We start from the raw sequence: 21,019 nt of genomic DNA, 5'->3' as shown, positions 1-21,019 counted from the left end.
AACCCAGCTCCAAAGCTCAAGGTTTTATTTCCCACCTCCTCTACAGAGAGATTCATATTCTTCCTCCTGACTTAACTTAGAACCTACTTCTTCCAATTCTATGCTTATCACAGTACGCTGTTTGTTAGTTGTCTACTGCCATGTAAAAAATAACTCCGAAACCTAGTGGTTTTAGAACTGTAACATTTACCATCTCACACTTTCTATGGGGCAAGATCTAGGCATGGCTTAGCTGGGTCCTCTGGCTCTGGGTTCTCACAATGCTGCAGTCATTTGGCGGACTGACTGGGAGGGAGGCCCCCCACCTCCGAGCTCACAACTGTGATGGTTGCAGGATCATGCCTCAATGGCTGTTGGACTGAGGCCCCATCTCACCAGCTCCCTCTGTTCCTTGATCATGGTGCTCCTTGGACATCTCCCACCAGCTTGCCTCATCCAAGAGGGTGAGAAGGCAAGAGAGAGTGCTAGCAAGATGGAGGTAACATTACCTCATGCTTCCATATTCTATCCATTAGCCTCGAGTCACCCACTAGGTCCAGCCCTCTCTCAAGGTGACCGTGAATTTCAGGAGGCACACCAGAGCTGCCCACCAAAGTGCTATGAGCAAGTCCCCTCTCCCTGCCCTGGGTTTTAGTAAAGGTCCTCATGTTACCTACCATCAGTGTGTGTTCCCTGAACCCAGAGACTGCTCTGCCCCAGAGAGGGGTGGTGATGGCTTTTGGGGGTGGCGGGGGTGGTAACTGTGGATAAGAGGTTTCATTTCACTGTGACATGTGACCGCTTTAACATAAAAGATTTACACACACATTTTGTAGAAGCTTAGAAAAATTTCTGTAAGTCTGTAAAAGCTGTTGGGAAAATGACCTCTGAGAAGTGGCAGCGGGGCTGCAGGAGAGGCGTCGTGAGCTTTGCTTACTACCCTTCTGTCCTGCTCGATTATTAATTTACGACGTGCGCACATTACTGTAATAAAAAGCAGTTAAAATTAATAAAAGGAGGAGTTAAGAACAGGATAACCACTTAATTCAGAAAGATTTAATACCCCCATGAGTGTCATAAGAAAGGGACCTAGGGAATTACACATTTTTATGGTCTGAAAATGAGGCATAAATGACAGAAACACCTCAGGTTTTCAGGAGTTGGTCAACCAGGTGGCAGATTTTCCAGGCCAGGAACCCCTGGCTTTTCAGGCAGAGGAATTTTAGAAGTGCTTTCAGTGAGATTAACTACACAGAACAGAATGTTCAGGAGAGCTGGAAGGCAGCTGGGGGTTTCCCAGGCTCCTGCAGCTGGAGCCCTTAAGCCTGTCCTTTTCTCCCTTCTCCTGTATTTACTCTTACTCTCTCAGATTGCCTTTTTAAAAGTCATCTTCCCTCAAAAATGCTGACAGTATTAAGATAATAAAACAGTGGCAAATGTTAGATTATGATCGTACATATGCTAAGAGCAGAACAACACAAACCTTATTGTAGACATAGTAAGAAGATGAAAGAAACAATGTTGCAAGTGGAAAATGTTTGTCTCCCAAAGAGGGCCAGTGAAGAAATGTCACTTTCCCAATTGTCTGTGAGTTCTACAATTGTTTGGTTTTAGTTGTATGGCCTGGCACAGCACCTTGCTTGCTACCCAGTGTAGTCTCTGGACTATCAATAAACATGGCACCGTGAGCTTATTAGAATGATAGCATGGCCAGTTTAGGCCAGAACCTGTGGCTTAACAAGATCGCCAGGTGATTCAGATATACTTGAAAGTTTAAAAAGCGCTGTCTATGGCTATAGATCTCAAACCTGGCTATGCATTGGCATCAACTAGAGAATTTAAAAGATACCAATGCCTGGATCCCAACCGCAGGAATCCTCATAAAACTGGTTGGCATCAAGTCTGGGGTTCAGGTTTTTAAATCTTAGGTGATTGTATGACTGACCAGTACTCTAATTCAGTGGTTCTCAAAGTGTGGGCCCAGCACTCTCTTGGAACCTGTTAGAAATACAAATTCCCAATCTCACTCCGACCCACTGAATCAGGGCATTTGGGGATGGGTCTGACATCTACTTGGATTAATCCTCCCAGGGACTCTGATGCATGCAAAAGTTGGAGAACCTAATAAAGTAGGCCTGGGGTGGGGCCCAGGAATTTATGTTTCCTGAAGTTTTCAGGTCTGCCACTGCAGGTCTGAGAACCAACTTACATCAGAGGTTTTGGGCCAGTAATTCTCTGTGATTTGCCAAACAGCTGGTTAGAAGAGAGGCCAGGATCTGGCCCACTGTTTCTCCTCTCCAACCAACAGCTACACACCTGCTGTTTCTTCTTAGGTCTGAGGCCTATATGGCCGTCTCTTCTTCCACCTTCCCACATAGGCCAGCATTAAAAAAATACAGCTCAGTACCTTATACCCAAAATCTTGCCGCTCCGTTGAAGCAGCTGCTCACATTGGCTAGGCACAGGTACCCCTGAACTTGTAATGCACCCTGTTCTTGTTTCAACCCACTTCCACAAGGGGTCTCTGACCCTCTGAATTCAACTGTGGCTTCTGTGAAACTTGCCCTCCTGGCGTGAGATCACTGAATTCCTCTAAGACGCAAGATGACCAGGGTTCTGGAGTCAGGGGCCTCCAGAGGCTTGTACCCCACGGCCTCACGATCTAGCATTTCTAACCTGCTGCTGCTCCTCAGCGAGGACAAGAAAGGGCGAGAACTGGGGCTCAGGAAGGGGGGATGGAAATGGTAAAGTGGATGATCCCAGGTGGAGGACAGGTACAGTGACTGTCACCCCCGCTTGGGTCCCTGCCTCCGCCATCGAATTCCGGAAACCCCCAAAAGCTAGGAATATGCGGACCATCTCCTAACCCATCCCACTCCTTTCCTCCCCACGGGGCATTGCTCCTGTCCCCGGACTGGGGCGAACTGGGGTGGCGACTGTACTGGGATTCACGGGGTGGAGGACGCTGGGCCCTGGAGATGGAGGTGGCAACTGCCCCGCGGGAGTAAGTCCCTCGCAGCCCAGGGGAGTGCCGGAAGCCCGCTCTTGCAGCCCGGGAGGGGGAGGGTGCCCGTCTGTCTCTGCCAAGCCGCGCGACAACGCAGAGTCCTAGGTGGGAACACAGGTGGGGCACCCTTTTGCATTTCCTCAACAAGCGACTTGCCAAGTCCGCGCCACTGATCGACCTCCGCGTGCTCCTGGTTTAGCCGGTGCGCGGGTCTACCGCTCTCCTCGTCGCTTTCAGCCGCTGCAGGATTGGCGTGTCCCTGGTGGCGCAGCGCACTCCCCAGCGCTTCCTGCGCTCCGTTTGGTGGCGCAGCACGGAGGGATCGGCTCCGGGCCAAGGACCGAGTAAGGTACAGGTGGACGGTGGGCTCGCCCGGACCGGGGAGGCGCGCTCGCGGGGGGGCTGCCCTCTGCGTACCTGCCCCCGGGCGGGGTGGGGCGGGGCGCGCCGGCGCGCAGGTCGCGGGCCCGGACGCTGGAGGGGGCTGTGGCTCTCCTGCTGTCCCCGCGGCTCGGGCTGCGCGGCGCCGGGCTCCCCCCGCCGAGGGGCCGGTTCAGGCCCGGGGAGGGGCGCGACCGCCTTCACTTCCCGCGGGCGGGCCTCGGAGGCGGCGGCTCCAGCGAGGGCGCAGGGCTGCGGGCGCTCGGCCGGGGCGCGGGGCGGGGACGCGGCCGCCCTCCGCTCTGCGCCGCTCCTCCCTGCGCGAGCCGCGCTCGGCCCGGCGTCGAGGCGGCCATGGCGACCCTGAGCCCGCTCCCCACCCACCCCGCCTGCTCCGCCCTCCCCTCCGCCCCGCGCCACCTCTGATGGCTCGGACCTCGGCCGGCCACCGCCAGCCCCGCTCGCGCTCCCGCGCCGCCGCCGCCTGCGGGAATTAATAGCCGAGCGCCCCTCGCCGCACGCGCAGCCCGGAGCCGCCGCGCCCTCCGCAGCCGGGGCCCGAGCCGCCGAGCCCGGAGGCCGGGAGTGGAAGCCGGAGCCGTGGGCGCCGTGGAGGTAGGAGGCGCGCGGTGAACAATGACCGCGGCGGGCGGGCGGGCGGCAACTTGTGCGAGTCGGAGCGCCGAGCCGACCGCCCGGGGGCGCGGCTCGCGGGGTCCTGCCCGCGGGAGGCGGGGGAGCAGGCTTCCCCTAAAAGGCGGGAGAGTCGCCGCCGGACCCGGGGCAGTTCCGGCAACAATGGCAGGACTGGGGGGGCCTCGGGGCTCCGCGCGCTCTGCACCCTCGGTCCCCTCTGCGCACTCGGGCTGCGGGATTCCGCTCGCCGTCCCCACCTCGCGGCGCCCTTCCCCCCGCTCCCTCCCATCCCACCCGGCCCGGTGACAGCGCCGGACCTTCCGGACCTCTGGCCGCAATCTCGGCCCCGGAGGCGGGTCGCGGACCGGGGACGTGGCCGCCGGCGCGGGCGCCGCAGCGCAGCCGGGTGCCTGGGGCTCGCCCACGCGACGCGAGACCCCAGTGGGTGACAAAGAAGAACACACCCTCTGCTTAAGTTAGATTTGTCTCTATCGACAGTCCTTATAGAAAGCAAAGTTTTTTTTTTTTTCTTTTCTTTTAAAGCAAGGGACACAGATTTTTGTGGTGAGCATTTCAAAACAACTCCTGATTGTGGTTTTACGATTTAAGTTCCGGAAACTTTAGCTGTGTGATCTGGCCAGACCCTTGGGAGTGGGGTGGGGTGGGGTGGGGAGGGGAGAGACTGTGTTATACGAGACGGGGGATAAACAGGAGTTGCCGGAACCAGTCTGAATTTTGTTCCTGGCAGTTGGAGCCCTGTTGCCCTTGGGGTCTGTGCAGGAGCCCCCCGAAAAGGGAACGGTGAGGCTCACAAAGCAACGAGGGCCCTGGTAGCAGATCAGCTTCTTGAGACGTGGAGAGATCGTCTCCCATCTGGAACAGTTTAGCGGGCTCAGCCTGGCTCTGAGCCTTATGGAGTACCATGGTGGCCTCTGGCTGTTTCATTTTATTGTCGTTGTTAATGCCTTTCTTGTTAGTTCCCCAGGTTTGACTTGCTCAGCCCGGCCCTCTCCTGTTTCCCAGTTCCCCGGAGCAAAGGCTTTTGTGGCCCCACCAGCAGTGTCCTGGGAGGGCAAACCCAGCCTAGCCTAGCCTAGCCTAGCCTAGCCTAGCCTAGCCTTGGGTTATGTTTAAGGTGCTTTGCACGTGGTGACGCGCCAAGCCCATTTCAGTACATCCTCCAGCATTGTCTTGCATTTCTTATTCAGTCTAAACAAGAGAGGAAGAAGAAAGGCCTTTTGGGTCCTGAGAGCTTTTCGGGGAGCTGCCTTAAAAATTGTCCCCATTGTTCGGATCAGGCGGGCCCTTCCAAAGGCTCCCATCTTTGGCCTTCCTCATTCCACAGCCATCTGGCTGGAGGTTTACCCTCCACCCTTCCAGAGGGGTCTTCTGGGTATGACAGTTTCTGACCATGTGCTTTTCACATGTGGGGTCAGTATCCACATGCTCACTTTATATTCCTGCAGCATCGTTCTGCAGCAAGGCACCAGTGTTGGAGTTATACCAGGCACAAAAAAACATTTGTGTTTTTAGAATGTCTGGCTAATAGATCTGCTTCTGGGTAAAATAAAGACATGTAATTGGCCAGTGGCTGGCTTACTGGGCGAAGTGTATTGGTCAAGACAGTGAATTGATGTCTTCCTAGCCCAGTGCTTTCCACAATCTCATGTTTCTTACAGGTGGGCCAGAAACTTCACATAACTTGGTGATGATGTAGCTCTGCCCCATAGGGTCACAGATTCTGTAGCTCGCCGACCTGAGCTGGGGTGTGGTTTTTTTCATTTAAGGAGCTCTGTCCTGGGGGGTGTAACTGGAGTTAGATTTCCAGTGCCCCTTTTCACATTGATAGTCTCTACCTGGAATTTATACAGTGATTTAATTCCTGTGTCGTAATAGAATTCTAATGCTGCTCTGTAACCAAATTTACCAAAAGGAGGTTTTAAAATCTGGACAATTTTCTTCTAGTGTATTGCAATTATTTCATGATTATCTTGAGAATACAAGGAACCTGGGTGAATGTTTTTGCTTTGCTTTCCACGAAAGAAACTGTACAAGGAAATGGTCTTTAGAAAGATAAGAATTAAAGGCCATATCAAAAGGGTTAGTTTTTTAAAAGGTGGTATTCATCCTCTAATATTCATTGACCATAGATGAGTTTAATTCATTTGAAAAAGGGTATATACTTTATAATGAGGGTGCCTGTGATAAAAAAAGAAACCCTTTTGCATCCTAGAGGAGGTTAGAGAACACTGGAGAAAAAGCAGGAGCCTGGTTTTTGCGTGGTGAACACTCGTTGGGAAGGATGTCATTGTGACTTTCCCAGAGGATGGGGAAGAAGTTTTATGGAGTTGCAGGGACTTGGCTAATGATTTGATAGCATGGTGAATGGGGCATTTTCAACAAGCTCCTTTGCCTTGCTTTTTGCAGAGAACTGCCTAGTACTTTTTGAGAAATGCACTCTCCCCTCTCACTGAAGGTGCTGCAGTTGAGAGAGAGGCCCGTGTGCCCCCCTAGTGACAGTTGCTCCAGTCCTTCCTCTTTGGATGCCCAGCTACTCCAGGTGTTGGTTTCCAGTGCCTGGTGGTGGGAGAGGGCACGCTCTTAGGGCCTGCGGCCGCTGCTTTCTTTATTGTTTGTGGCTTTGGATTGCAAGGATGGCTCTCAACTTATTTCTCTTGCTTTTTAATGGTTAGAGTGAGTTTCTGCTGCGCTCTCATCTCCTCAGAGTCCAAGGGCCCTCTGTTTCTGCCCAGTTACTGCCTTAACTACTTCCACCTGTTGGGGAAGATCAGCGCCCCTATGGTTTTCATTCAAATTACCTGAAACATGGATTTTGGCAGTCTTTATATGCCAAATGCAGCCTTTGTTTTTAATCAGGAAGCCACCACAAAATGTTTTTAAGTGGAGAAACAGGATTTTTATAGGCTGCCCTTGTCCTGATTTTAGTCAATTAAAAACGTTTTGCTAAGTGGATACTTTGAGCAAAAGTGAGCAATTGATACATATTAAATATGGTGCTCTAAGCTTTTCATACATGTGAAATAAGCCAGGGGCCATCAGTGTGACTAAAGGTACAATGTGACTAAAACCCAGTATATGCTCTGTGCTGCCTTTGATCTCAACTCAGAAGGGCAGTGTTCTTATTTTAATGTGGGATGGAAATGAGACAAACTTGCAAGATTGGCAATTAAATTAACTAGGGAGTTCTCTGGATTCATTTCATATGCAAAACTGTCATATTTGTGCATACATTTTCAAACAAAAGAGCCACAGGCCAAACTAGATTACCTTTAACTCTCTATTATGATAATATTCCTTACCTAGAGAGTACCCACCCCGTGTGTAGACTTCTGGTTTCCCACAGAGGTCTTCTAGAAGGGCAGGGTTGTAAATCCAGATAATGATGACTTTCATTTTTTTTTTTTCCGTCTTCAAGATCTGGTATGGTGCCTGGCACATAGCAAACCTTTGACAAATACTTGCTGAGTGACTAAGTAAACCTACTGTTTGATGTCCGTTCAAGTTAGCCTTTAAGGTTTTTAAGCGAAATTTGGTTTTAGCACTGGTAGGTGGTTGTTTTGGGAATTTGATATTTGATTTTGTTTCTGTTTTGTTCTAATTTAACAGTTTAACCTTTAAAGCTGGGTAATATTGTGAGAAGACACAGGCTCACTGGAAAAATCAGACAATAAAAGCATGAAGAAGAAACTAAAACTTGCCTGATAAACTAGCTGGGATAATTTTCCTTTTTCCTGAGGTGTTTTTCAGAAGTTCCATTAGTGAGCATCTGTTGGTGGTAACCTAAGTTTTTATTTGCCTTTAATTATCTTTGTTGTGGAATGACAAATTACCTGAATGTGCAATTGGGGATGATGTTCCTGCATTAATCCATGGTCTTTGTGGTTGCGCCGTAGCTGTAGAGTCAGCTGTAAGGCTCCTTGTTGTCTGTAAATAGTCTGGTCTGTTCTCTCCGGCTGCTCTTAGACCCTTTTGAGGTCTGCAGTTTCACTCTGTCTACGGATAATTTCTTTTCTTCTTTTCCTCCTCCTCCCCCTCTGTCCTCCCATCAGTGTATTCCTTTGTATTGCTCAGTAGTATTTCCATGTCGGGATGTGCTACAGTTTATCCATTCCCTTTCGGCCATGCTAGTTGTGTCCGTGGACTCTCAGGAATAAAGCTGCTGTGAACATTTGTGAACAAGGCTTTGTGTGGACGTGTTTCATTTTCATTGCCTGGGTCTTATGGTAAGTGTCTGCTTTGTCAGAAAGTGCTATTTTCCAAAGCGTGTGTGCCATTTTACATTTCCACCGGTGATACATAAGCATCCCAGTTACGGTAATCTTCAGTGACGCTGGAAATTGTTGTTCTTTTTTATTTTAGCCATCCTGGTGGATGTGTAGTGGTATTCCCTGTGGCTTAATTTTATATTTCCCCGATGCTTAAGGATAGCTTTTCATGTACTTGTTGGCCATTTGTGTCTTCTTTGGTGAAGTGTCTGTTAAATCTTTCGTCTTCTAAATTTTTTTTGTCTTATGTTTTATATAGCTTTTGAGTATAATTGACATTCAGTAACTGCACCTACTTAATGTCATCTTGTTTTACAGTTGTAGAAGTTCTTTATATATCCTGGATACAAGTTCCCTGTTAAGACTTTTGCGTTGTGAATATTGTTACCAGTCTATTTTTTTAACCTTTCCTTTTTATTAACAGCATTTTTTGAAGAGCAAAAAGTTATTAGGAAAGCCCTGTACATGGTCTAATTATCAAAATTATGAAAGGGTCAGGTAATTTATTCAACTTTGGGAAAAAACCACATTTTTGCAAGGCATAGACTAGTATTGCTCTGTTCAAGAGGTCAGACTCCCTTTACTGGAGGATGTGGGAATGGTTTTGTTCTTTCGTGATTAAAACTGAGTTGAAAATACATAGACTTGAAAAAGAAAACCTGCTTAATTTGAAAATCTGGGGAAACAGGTGTTTAAGATTGTGATACATAGATTTCTAAAATTGAAAATTGAGTTGTGTTCTTTAACACACAGAAGGATTATGGGAAAGAAATATTTCTGAAATCAGTACAAAAGTGGAGCTCTTGGTCAAAGCAAGATGTGCCATTCCAAAAAGAGGTCAGAGTGGTATATGTAGGTGGCTATGGAAGGACTTTACTTCCTGTAACTCCTGCCAAAATTGATCTTATTATCTGTATATTCTTCTCATTTTTCCAAACCAGGTAACAATCATTGTCAGGTTAGAAAGTGCATTTTTCTGATTTCGTTTTTTCTGCCCATGTAAAGTAAATGAATACGGGTTGATATGAATTAAAATTTGTGAATGACAATCCTATGACATTTTAGAATGTGTAAGTTAGAGGATGATGTCAAAGGTAACAGAGAGTTGGGATACAGGCATCTGCCCTCTACATCATCTGCCTTTGAGGGGTTGGGCAAGTTATTGGTGCTTTCCCCCTAGAACCTCAAGGGAACCTTTAAGTGTGCATTTATCTTCAAGTGGTGCAGTGTCTGACTGATGAATAGCAGTGTAAGCCATCAGGCTTTTAGTTGCCTCAAGTAATAAGAAGAAAGGGCCCCAGTTTGGTGTCTCTGATCACAGTATCAAGGACCCAGGTTCTTCCTGTCCTTCCACCCTACCATCCTCAGTATGGAGCTTTGTGTCCTCGGGCTTTTTGCCTAGTGGTTAATTAGACTGCTGCAGCCTAATTAGCTATTACGGCTAATGGTTGCAGCAGCTCCAAGCTTCATACTCTTACGCATTTGGTGTTGTCAGGTCTGGAATCACACAGGCTGCCTCCAGCTCTTTTTGTCATTAAGCAAAATCCTCCCAGGAGCCTCTGACATCTGGGGAGTCTTTGAAGGGGGTTCTGGGGAATGTTTCTATGCTTGTAAAGAGACCCAAAGACTAGACTGAACGTGATGTCTGGAACCACAGCAGCCATGTTGTCATTAACCTTGGGATGAACGCAAGAGCTGGAGGGTGGAACCAGAGTCGCTGCAGGAGTTACTGACCTTCCTGCACCTGGAGCTCAGTGCACTCAACAGTAGTATGTTTCATATATTAAATAATGCAGATTTGGACTCATTGCAGTGAACAATAAATTTACTTACTTTCTAATTCTGTGGTTGCCATCCAGAGTGTCTTGACTGATACTTTCTTTCATTTGCCATTTAACATTACCTTTGAGGAAACATGTTTCTACCTGTTCTTTATGTGGAAAGTGACTTAGTGATCATATCAGATCACTGAGAGGTGAGCTATTTTAGGTATTTGATAATGTGTGCAAATCCTGTGGCTAAGTTTACATGAATTTACCTTTTGTCTTAAGTGGCCTTACAAGATGTTTGCTTGGAATTGACCATTTGGCAGTTTGGATTACAGGACATACTTGAGAGTCATATTTCATTTCTTTAAGAAAGAATGGTGGCAGTGCCTGCCATTTCTGTCAATTTAGAGTGGCATTTGTCTGCACTTTTAATATTGCTTAGGTGATCTGTGAGGACATTATTAATCAGAGATTAATATCTTCCTTTGTAATCCTACCAGAGCTTTTAGTTCTCTGGCATCAGATCTTATTGGGAGCCAGTGTTATTAATGGAGTGAGCTGTTTGGAAATGTCAGGATTTGGGTAAACCAAAGGTTTTCCAAATTAAAAGATGACATTATTTGTGAGCCTATAAAGGCAAGTTAAATGATTTCATAATAACCTTAAAATTAATCTGTCCAAATAAATGTAACATAAAATATCCAGGTAGACAAGTTGCCAAATATAGAACAATAGTAATTCTTATCTATAACTTTTAAAAAGATATCTGGGTGGAGCCAAGATGGCGGCGTGAGTAGTTCAGTGGAAATCTCCTCCCAAAAACATATATATTTATGAAAATACAGTAAATACAACTGTTCCTAAAAGAGATACCAGTGGATGCAGTACAAGAGCCAGGATACATCTACATCTGCGAGAACCCAGCATCACACGAAGGGGGTAAGATACAAGCCGCAGCCAGGTGGGATCCAAACACTCCCCCACCCCAAAACCCGGTGGGAAGAAAGGAGTCGGAACGGGGAGGGAGAGAAAGCCCAGGACTGCTAAACAACCAGCTCTAGAAATCCACACCCGGAGCGCAGACAAATGGTGCACCAGGTGCTGGATATTAGAGAAATGGAACAGCAAAACCTGCGGGCAGGTCCCCACAACTGGCACCCCTGAGACAAAAGAAAAGTGAGTGCTTTCTGCAAGTCTTAAAGAGACAGGGACCCCACAGCTGGCCGAAGTCATCCCAGCACACTTAGCCAGCAGCTGGGAAACCCGGGGATCTTTAGGCGCCCTAACCCCCTAGGCGGCAGTGCAGCTCTGAAGCCCCTCATGGCAATAAGCAGCCTGCCAGTCGTTCCCCCAACTGGCACAGACCCCAACACACCGGCCCAGTAGTGGGAGAATGGCAGCGTGCGCCAAAGGCGGTGGCGCCAGAGGGGACTGGGAGGGCCTTCGTGCACTGACGGTACCAGACTGGCCTGGTAGTGGCCCGTGGGAGCTGGCGGCGGCGGTGGAGGAGCAGCCCAGGAGCAGCCGCACCCCCAGTAGCCACCCAGAATCCCAGCCTGATGCACAACCGCCGGGACCAGACCCAAAGGCTGCTGCTGGTACACAGCTGCCCGGCAGGGGTGCCACTTTTACGGGGGAGCGCACCCGGCGTGCCAGCCACTCCCCGCGGGGCCCTGCGCTGCTCTGACGCCCTGCTCACAGCAGCTTAGGGGAATCGTCCGGTGGCTCCTCCAGGACTGCGGGTAACTGACACAGGCAGCGGAGAAGGGCAAGGTGTCCAGCAACCAGGAAAGGACTTTATTCTCCCAGCTGACACACCTGCAACCTGCCTACAGCCACCGCTATCATCATGAAAAGGAAGAAGAATTTAGTCCAGTCCAAAATAGTCCAGACAACCCCTGAGAGAGGACCTGTGGAGATAGACCTGCCCAGTCTCCCTGAAAAAGAATTCAGAATAAAAATCATAAACATGCTGATGGATCTGCAGAGAAATATGCAAGAGCTAAAGGAGCAAGTACAGAGGGAGACGACAGAAGTAAGACGATCTCTGGAAGGACTTAAAAGCAGAATAGACGGGATGCAAGAGGCCATTAATGGAATAGAAACCAGAGAACAGGAACGCATAGAAGCTGATGCAGAGAGAGATAAAAGGATCTCCAGTAAGGAAACAATATTAAGAGAACTGTGTGACCAATCCAAAAGGAACAATATCCGCATTAGGGGTACCAGAAGAAGAAGAGAGAGAAAAAAGGATAGAAAGTGTCTTTGGAGAAATAATTGCTGAAAACTTCCCCAAACTGGGGGAGGAAATAGTTGCTCAGACTATGGAAGCACACAGAACTCCCAACAGAAGGGACCCAAAGAGGACAACACCAAGACACATAACAATTAAAATGGCAAAGATCAAGGACAAGGACAGAGTAATAAAGGCAGCCAGAGAGAGAAAAACAGTCACCTCCAAAGGAAAACCCATCAGGCTATCATCAGACTTCTCAACAGAAACCTTGCAGGCCAGAAGAGAATGGCATGATATATGTAATGCAATGAAACAGAAGGGCCTTGAACCAAGGATACTGTATCCAGCACGATTATCATTCAAATATGAACGAGGGATGAAACAATTCCCAGACAAGCAAAAGTTGAGGAAATTTGCCTCCCACAAACCACCTCTACAGGGTATTTTAGAGGGACTGCTCTAGATGGGAGCACTCCTAAAAAGAGCACAGAACTAAACACCCAACATAGGAAGAATGGAGGAGGAGGGCTAAGAAGGGAGAGAAATAAAGAACCATCAGACAGTGTTTATAATAGCTCAATAAGCGAGTTAAGTTAGACAGTAAGGTAGTAAAGAAGCTAACCTTGAACCTTTGGTAACCACAAACTTAAAGCCTGCAATGGCAGTAAGTACATATCTTTCAATAATCATCCTAAATGTAAATGGACTGAATGCACCAATCAAAAGACACAGAGTAATAGAATGGATAAAAAAGCAAGACCCATCCATATGCTGCTTACAAGAGACTCACCTCAAAACCAAAGACAAGCACAGACTAAAAGTCAAGGGATGGAAAAAGATATTTCATGCAAACCACAGGGAGGAAAAAAGCAGGTGGTGCAGTACTAGTATCAGACAAAATAGACTTCAAAACAAAGAAAGTAACAAGAGATAAAGAAGGACATTACATAATGATAAAGGGCTAAATCCAAAGAGGATATAACCATTATAAATATATATGCACCCAGTACAGGAGCACCAACATATGTGAAACAAATACTAACAGAATTAAAGGAGGAAATAGAATGCAATGCATTGATTTTGGGAGACTTCAACACACCACTCACTCCAAAGGACAGATCCACCGGACAGAAAATAAGTAAGGACACAGAGGCACCGAACAACACACTAGAACAGATGGACCTAACAGACATCTACAGAACTCTACCTCCTAAAGGAGCAGGATACACATTCTTCTCAAGTGCACATGGAACATTCTCCAGAATAGACCACATACTAGGCCACAAAAAGAGCCTCAGTAAATTAAAAAAATTGAAATCCTACCAACCAACTTTTCAGACCACAAAGGTATAAAACTAGAAATAAATTGTACAAAGAAAGAAAAAAGGCTCACAAAGACATGGAGGCTTAACAACATGCTCCTAAATAACCAGTGGGTCAATGACCAAATTAAAATAGAGATCAAGCAATATATGGAAACAAATTACAACAACACAAAGCCCCAACTTCTGTGGGACGCAGCGAAAGCAGTCTTAGGAGGAAAGTGTATAGCAATCCAGGCATATTTAAAGAAGGAAGAACAATCCCGAATGAATAGTCTAATGTCACAATTATCAAAATTGGAAAAAGAAGAACAAATGAGGCCTAAGGTCAGCAGATGGAGGGAAATAATAAAGATCAAAGAAGAAATAAATAAAATTGAGAAGAATAAAACAATAGAAAAAAATCAATGAAACCAAGAGCTGGCTCTTCGAGAAAATAAACAAAACAGATAAGCCTCTAGCCAGACTTATCAAGAGAAAAAGAGAATCAACACAGATAAACAGAATCAGAAATGAGAAAGGAAAAATCACTGTGGACCCTGCAGAAATATAAAGAATAATTAGAGAATACTATGAAAACCTATATGCTAACAAGCTGGAAAACCTAGGAGAAATGGACAACTTCCTAGAAAAATACAACCTTCCAAGACTGACCCAGAAAGAAACAGAAAATCTAAACAGACCAATTACCAGCAATGAAATTGAAGCGGTAATCAAAAAACTACCCAAGAACAAAACCGCTGGGCCAGATCGATTTACCTGGGAATTTTATCAGACATACAGAGAAGACATAATACCCATTCTCCTTAAAGTGTTCCAAAAAAAGAAGAGGAGGGAATACTCCCAAACTCATTCTATGAAGCCAACATCACCCTAATACCAAAACCAGGCAAAGACCCCACCAAAAAAGAAAACTACAGACCAATATCCCTGCTGAATGTAGATGCAAAAATACTCAACAAAATATTAGCAAACCGAATTCAAAAATACATCAAAGGATCATACACCATGACCAAGTGGGATTCATTCCAGGGATGCAAGGGTGGTACAACATTCGAAAATCCATCAACATCATCCACCACATCAACAAAAAGGACAAAAACCACATGATCATCTCCACAGATGCTGAAAAAGCTTTTGACAAAATTCAACATCCATTCATGATAAAAACTCTCAACAAAATGGGTATAGAGGGCAAGTACCTCAACATAATAAAGGCCATATATGATAAACCCACAGCTAACATCATACTGAACAGCAAGAGGCTGAAAGCTTTTCCTCTGAGATCAGGAACAAGACAGGGATGCTCACTCTCCCCACTGTTATTCAACATAGTACTGGAGGTCCTAGCCATGGCAATTAGACAAAACAAAGAAATACAAGGCATCCAGATTGGTAAAGAAGAAGTTAAACTGTCACTATTTGCAGATGACATGATATTGTACATAAAAAACCCTAAAGACTCCACTCCAAAGCTACTAGAACTAATATCAGAATTCAGCAAAGTTACAGGATACAAAATTAACACACAGAAATCTGTGGCTTTCCTATACACTAACAATGAACTAATAGAAAGAGAAGTCAGGTAAACAATTCCATTCACAATTGTATCAAAAAGAATAAAATACCTAGGAATAAACCTAACCAAGGAAGTGAAAGACCTATACTGTGAAAACTACAAGACACTCTTAAGAGAAATTAAAGAGGTCACTTACAAATGGAAACTCAACCCATGCTCCTGGCTAGGAAGAATTAATATAATCAAAATGGCCATCCTGCCCAAAGCAATATACAGATTCGATGCAATCCCTATCAAATTACCAACAGCATTCTTCAATGAACTGGAACAAATAGTTCAAAAATTCATATGGAACCACCAAAGACCCCAAATAGCCAAAGCAATCCTGAGAAGGAAGAATAAAGTGGGGGGGGATCTCGCTCCCCAACTTCAACCTCTACTACAAAGCCACAGTTATCAAGACAGTTTGTTACTGGCACAAGAACAGAGCCACAGACCAGTGGAACAGAATAGAGACTCCAGATATTAACCCAAACATATATGGTGAATTAATATACGATAAAGGAGCCTTGGACATACAATGGGGAAATGACAGTCTCTTCAACAGATGGTGCTGGCAAAAATGGACAGCTACACGTAAGAGAATGAAACTGGATCACTGTCTAACCCCATACACAAAAGTAAATTTGAAATGGATCAAAGACCTGAATGTAAGTTATGAAACCATAAAACTCATAGAAAAAAATATACACAATAATCTCTTTGACATAAACATGAGCGACTTCTTCATGAACATATCTCCCCGGGCAAGGGAAACAAAAGCAAAAATGAACAAGTGGGACTATATCAAGCTGACAAGCTTCTGTACAGCAAAGGACACCATCAATAGAACAAAAAGGTATCCTACAGTATGGGTGAATATATTCATAAATGACAGATCCGGTAAAGGGTTGACATCCAAAGTATATAATGAGCTCACACACTTCAAGAAAGAAGAAGCAAATAATCCAATTAACAAATGGGCAGAGTAGCTGAATAGACAGTTCTCTAAAGAAGAAATTCAGATGGCCAACAGGCACATGAAAAGATGCTCCACATTGCTTGTCATCATAGAAATGCAAATTAAAACCACAATGAGATATCACCTCACACCAGTAAGGATCGCCACCATCCAAAAGACAAACAACAACAAATGTTGGCGAGGTTGTGGAGAAAGGGGAACCCTCCTACACTGTTGGTGGGGTTGTAAATTAGTTCAACCATTGTGGAAAGCAGTATGGACGTTCCTCAAAATGCTTAAAATAGAAATACCATTTGACTCAGGAATTCCACTTCTAGGAATTTACCCTAAGAATGCAGCAGTCCAGTTTGTAAAAGACAGATGCACCCCTATGTTTATCTCAGCACTATTTACAATAGCCAGGAAATGGAAGTAACCTAAATGTCCATCAGTAGATGAATGGATAAAGAAGATGTGGTAAATATACACAACGGAATATTATTCATCCATAAGAAGAAAACAAATCCTACCATTTGCAACAACATGGATGGAGCTAGAGGGTATTACGCTCAGTGAAATAAGCCAGGCAGAGAAAGACAAGTACGAAATGATTTCACTCATATGTGGAGTATAAGAACAAAGAAAAACTGAAGGAACAAAACAGCAGCAGAATCACAGAACCCATGAATGGACAAACTGTTACCAAGGGGAAAGGGACTGGGGAGGATGGGTAGGAAGGGAGGGACAAGTGGGGGGGGGGAATGGGGGCATTACGATTAGTATGTATAATGTCGGGGGGGGGCGCATGGGAAGGGCTGTGCAGCACCGAGAAGACAAGTAGTGATTTTACAGCATCTTACTACATGGATGGACAGTGACTGTGAAGGGGTATGTGGGGGAGACTTGGTGAAGGGGTGAGACTAGTAAACATAATGTTCTTTATGTAATTGTAGATTAATGATACCAAAAAAAAAGATATCTGATTGATGTCCTCCCTACCCCCACTATCACGATGGCCAACTGACCAGGGCATTTTGCATATTCACTATTTTATTTTTACTTCAGTTTCTGTAAGGGCCTATCAAGTCAACAGGTATTTATTAAACATTATGTTGAATATACTAGTTGCCATTAATGCCACAAAAGTAGGGCTCAGTCCCTATTCTCAGAGTGTAGCATCCAGATGGGATGAGAGAAATATCTAGATTATTGAGTAGCATGTGGACTATGACAAGAGCTATGTGAAAGGTATAGTAACGGTGGCAGTGTTCAGGTTACTAAGACATTGGATTGTGCTGGAGGAAGTGGCAATGGAGTTGAGCAAGTATAAACAAGTATGTTTCTGTTTGTTTATTTTAGTGTTCACTTTGTAGCATGTTTATTGTAACAGGATGGTCAAACTATTCATGTATAAAACAGAAAGTAAAAGTCACTTGTAATCCTGCCAATCAAAGACTTAGAAAATTAAAATTTTGGTTTATTTCTGTTTGACTTCTGGCATATTTGATATATGCCCAGTATTTTTACCTAAACATACATATTTTTTTTAGAATTGGGAGAATGATGCATATACATTTAGAAGCCATTTTTCACCCTTTGCATTGTCTAAGTGTTTTCCATGCTCTCTTTGAAATGAAAATGCTGAGTGGTTTTGTAATTCCACTGTGTGGTCCTATGTTACATATCTAACGTTGCTGTTTATCAGTTGTTTGTTTTGGCCTGTGGCATTTTGTTGCTGTGACCATCTGTGGGTACGTATACAGAAGGAGGGTCAGTCTCTAAGTCTTTTGTTGCGAGGAACAGACGCCCAGCTTGAACTATAGGAAGTGGAATAGGGGAATTTCTTAGTTGTCAATACCAACCCCAAAAGGGCAGGCATGGAGCTGTCTCAGGAACAGAGACCTGGTCCAAGGTGCCCAGCCCTGGGGGGTTTCCCTGGCAGTGTCCGTGCTCTGCTTTCTGCCGGGCATTGGCTTCATCTCTGGGTAACCTCTCCCTGGGCATTTGAGCTGGGCAGTTCAGGGTGGGGCAGAGGTGAGGGGCTGCCCTGCACATTGCAGGTGGCAGAGCACCCATGGCCTCTGCCTTAAAGTCCAAGCTGTCATCCTGGTAATTCTTCACAGCTTCAAGCATTTCCAGTTCCCCTGTAAGAAGTGTTCATATGACTCTTGCTGTGATCTGGAATGGCCAAGTGGCGTTTAAACCCCCATCCCCACCTCTTAGGGAAGGACTCTTACTTAGGCCAGATGAGTGACAGCTCTGGTGGGGGGCTGTCAGTGGGGAGGAGGGGCAGATTGTGCCCAGACAACAGTAGCCTTTCCAGATGGATGGTCTCGAGAGGCAAAAATAAGGGGGAGAAACACTTCCTCAGAGAGTGACCAGCAGAGAGAGGAAAGGCAGAAGATACAGGGAAGCTCTGTGCGCCACCTCCAGGTTTGTGCCGGAGCTCAGCAAGTTCACCGACACACAAAGGCTGATGTCTGTGTGCCGAGAGCAGCGGCTCTGACCTAACAGCCCATTGTGATGGGTGTCATAGTTATCTGTCACTCGTTATCCATTATCCCCTTAGTGACACTCCCCTGGCTTCTACTGAGTACGCCTTCTGGAGCAGGAGAAGGGGGACAGGAGAGCCGCTCAGGGTGAGTTCATAGCATAACTGGCCTAAGCTGGAGGTTGAGAGAGGCTCAGTGTGGGGCCAGGAGCCCTCCAGGTAGGCTGCAATGGATGTGCATGCTGCCTTATTTCCGTCTAACTGGTGAGGAATTCTTACGCTCCTCTTCCCTCCTGTGTTCAGAAGCACTTAGTAAGCTGTGGTGTTGGCTCCTCTCAGCCCTTCCCAGTCCCCAGAAGACCATTTGTGACACATCCAAGTGTTGCCCATTTTTCAAATTCCCAATTTGAACAACATCTGGTTCTAAGTTCCATTGGCACACCTTCGGTGATGACGTGCACAGAAGCCCCTGGGGCTCCCCCAGTCCGAGGGGCAATGCAGGGGGCTCTGGGCCGGGACCCACGCTTATGATATCTGACGGGGTTAGTCTCGCCCTCATGGGAGCTTTGCCTTTTCACCAGGATTAGAGGTCAGGGGCCATGTCTCATCTCTTATATTTTCTGGATGCTTAAAAAAGAGCCTTTCCTCAATGGATTAATGAAAGGCTTGTCATAGGATCACAGGCAGCTGGAAAATCACAACTCATTGAATTCTTACTGTCTTCACACGAGAGTAAAACGTCTTACTTTGAACTTTTAGAGCGCCTAAAAGTGGGGGGCTCGTATTCCCCAGAGGCCACCAGACAGATGCTTTGGGGACAGATACAGCTGATCACCTGTGGCTTAGGCGACAACCCCACCGCCATGGAGCGTCGCATTCTCCTGCCAGATATTAGAACTTGTGCAGTTATATCTTTCTTCTCCTAAATGATCTTTTGCTCCCAGGGAAGAATGTTTGTGGGGACATACAGCAGATTTGGCCTTAGCTGTAGAGGAGAATAACAAATGGTAATTCTTTGAAAGAAGGTAGACTCCTGAGATACATATCGTGGATTCTAAGTAACACTCATAAAAGTCCTTGTGATCAGCGTTTCATAAAGATTTGGAAATCAAGAGGGCTCTAGGCTCGGCAGGTGACTTAAGTGAGGGCAAAAAGGAATGGGGATTGCCTCAGAAGGAAGTATATGTGCATTAAAAAAAATTAATATGGAGTAAAACTGCTTTTTTGTGTGTACAGTTCTATATGATTTGCTGCATGCAGCGATTAGTGTGGTCAGGATACAGAACAGGTCCATCAGCTCAAAAAAGTCCCCATGTTTTCTGTAGGCCCAGACCCCTGTTAGCATTGATCTTTGCTCTGTCGCTATCATTCAGTCTTTTCCAGAAGGACATCTAATTGGAGCCATGGAGCATGTGACCTCTCATGATGTCACAGTGTGACGGCTGGAATTCTCCCTGGTTGTTGCATCACTCATCTCTCAGGCTTCTACTGAACAGTACTGCGCTGTGGACACACCGCAGGGTATTTGGCCCTTTGCCTGTTGAAGGACACGGGCATTGTTTCCAGTTTGGGGCAGTGAGGAATACAGTGGCTGCACAGCCGCTGTGGGCTTCCACGTGCAGGTTTTGATACGGTCACAGTTCTGGTTTCTCACGGGCAATTCCCAGAAGTGGAATCCTCACCAGCACTTGGTATGGTCAACCCTTTTAATTTTAGCTATTTTACTAGGGGTGTGTGGTATCTCATCATGGTTAATTTCTTGTTTTAAACACAACATGCAGAGAAAACACCTTTCAAAGGGTCTTAACCGAACACGTGACCAGTAGTTTCCTGATCTGTCTAGCAGGGGCTTAATGAACTCTGTTAGCTACCTGTTTTTTGAAGGGGTAGATCAAAAAGAACACTGTGCATATAGAAGTCCCAGAATGTGACTGTGCTGGCAAGAAATAGATGTAAGATGTCCATCCATTAGGGCTTACCTCAGAGATCTGGGGAGTTATAGGCTGGTTATCAATATATGTTTGGTTAATTTCCTATGTGAATGTACAGTGATAATAATTAAAAGATGACATTACAGAAGCAACTGAAAGTCAGTTTGGAAATGGAGAAAAGAACATAGGCTTCAGGGCATGTATTCGTTTTCACTTGCTGCATGGCAGATTACACCCAAATTGAGTGACTTAAAACAGTAGTAAGTCTTTAGTGTCTTTTGACGTTTCTGTGGGTCAGGACTTTGGGAGTGGCTTAGACGGGCAGTTCTGGCTTGGATGTTTGCGGTAGAGATGTCAGCTCAGGCTGTAGGATCTGCTTCCAGGGGACCCCATAGGCTCCCGGGTCAGGATGCCTGAGTGTTCCCACTGCATGGTAGCTACAGTGAGTGACTGATGAGGAGG

At 46.0% G+C, this 21,019-nt stretch overlaps 1 protein-coding gene across 4 annotated transcripts in view; it reads left to right on the top strand.

The window, feature by feature from the left end:
* The first annotated feature begins 1,057 nt into the window (after positions 1 to 1,057).
* FARP1 (FERM, ARH/RhoGEF and pleckstrin domain protein 1) overlaps positions 1,058 to 21,019 on the top strand; it is a 282,743-nt gene continuing 262,781 nt past the window's right edge. The window contains exon 1 of one of the 4 annotated variants that reach the window (XM_017660585.3): positions 1,058 to 3,335. The gene's annotated coding sequence lies outside the window, so the exon portion shown is untranslated. Of the gene's footprint in view, positions 3,336 to 3,780; positions 3,983 to 4,382; positions 4,568 to 21,019 lie in introns of those variants that run through there. The other 3 variants (XM_037024954.2, XM_037024953.2, XM_073212431.1) reach the window with 3 other exon arrangements.

The sequence above is a fragment of the Manis javanica genome, chromosome 9 (assembly GCF_040802235.1).
Source record: "Manis javanica isolate MJ-LG chromosome 9, MJ_LKY, whole genome shotgun sequence".
NCBI classification, from domain to species: domain Eukaryota; kingdom Metazoa; phylum Chordata; class Mammalia; order Pholidota; family Manidae; genus Manis; species Manis javanica.
The sequence above is the reverse complement of the archived record's forward strand: the minus strand, read 5'-3'. Positions and strand labels throughout refer to the sequence as shown.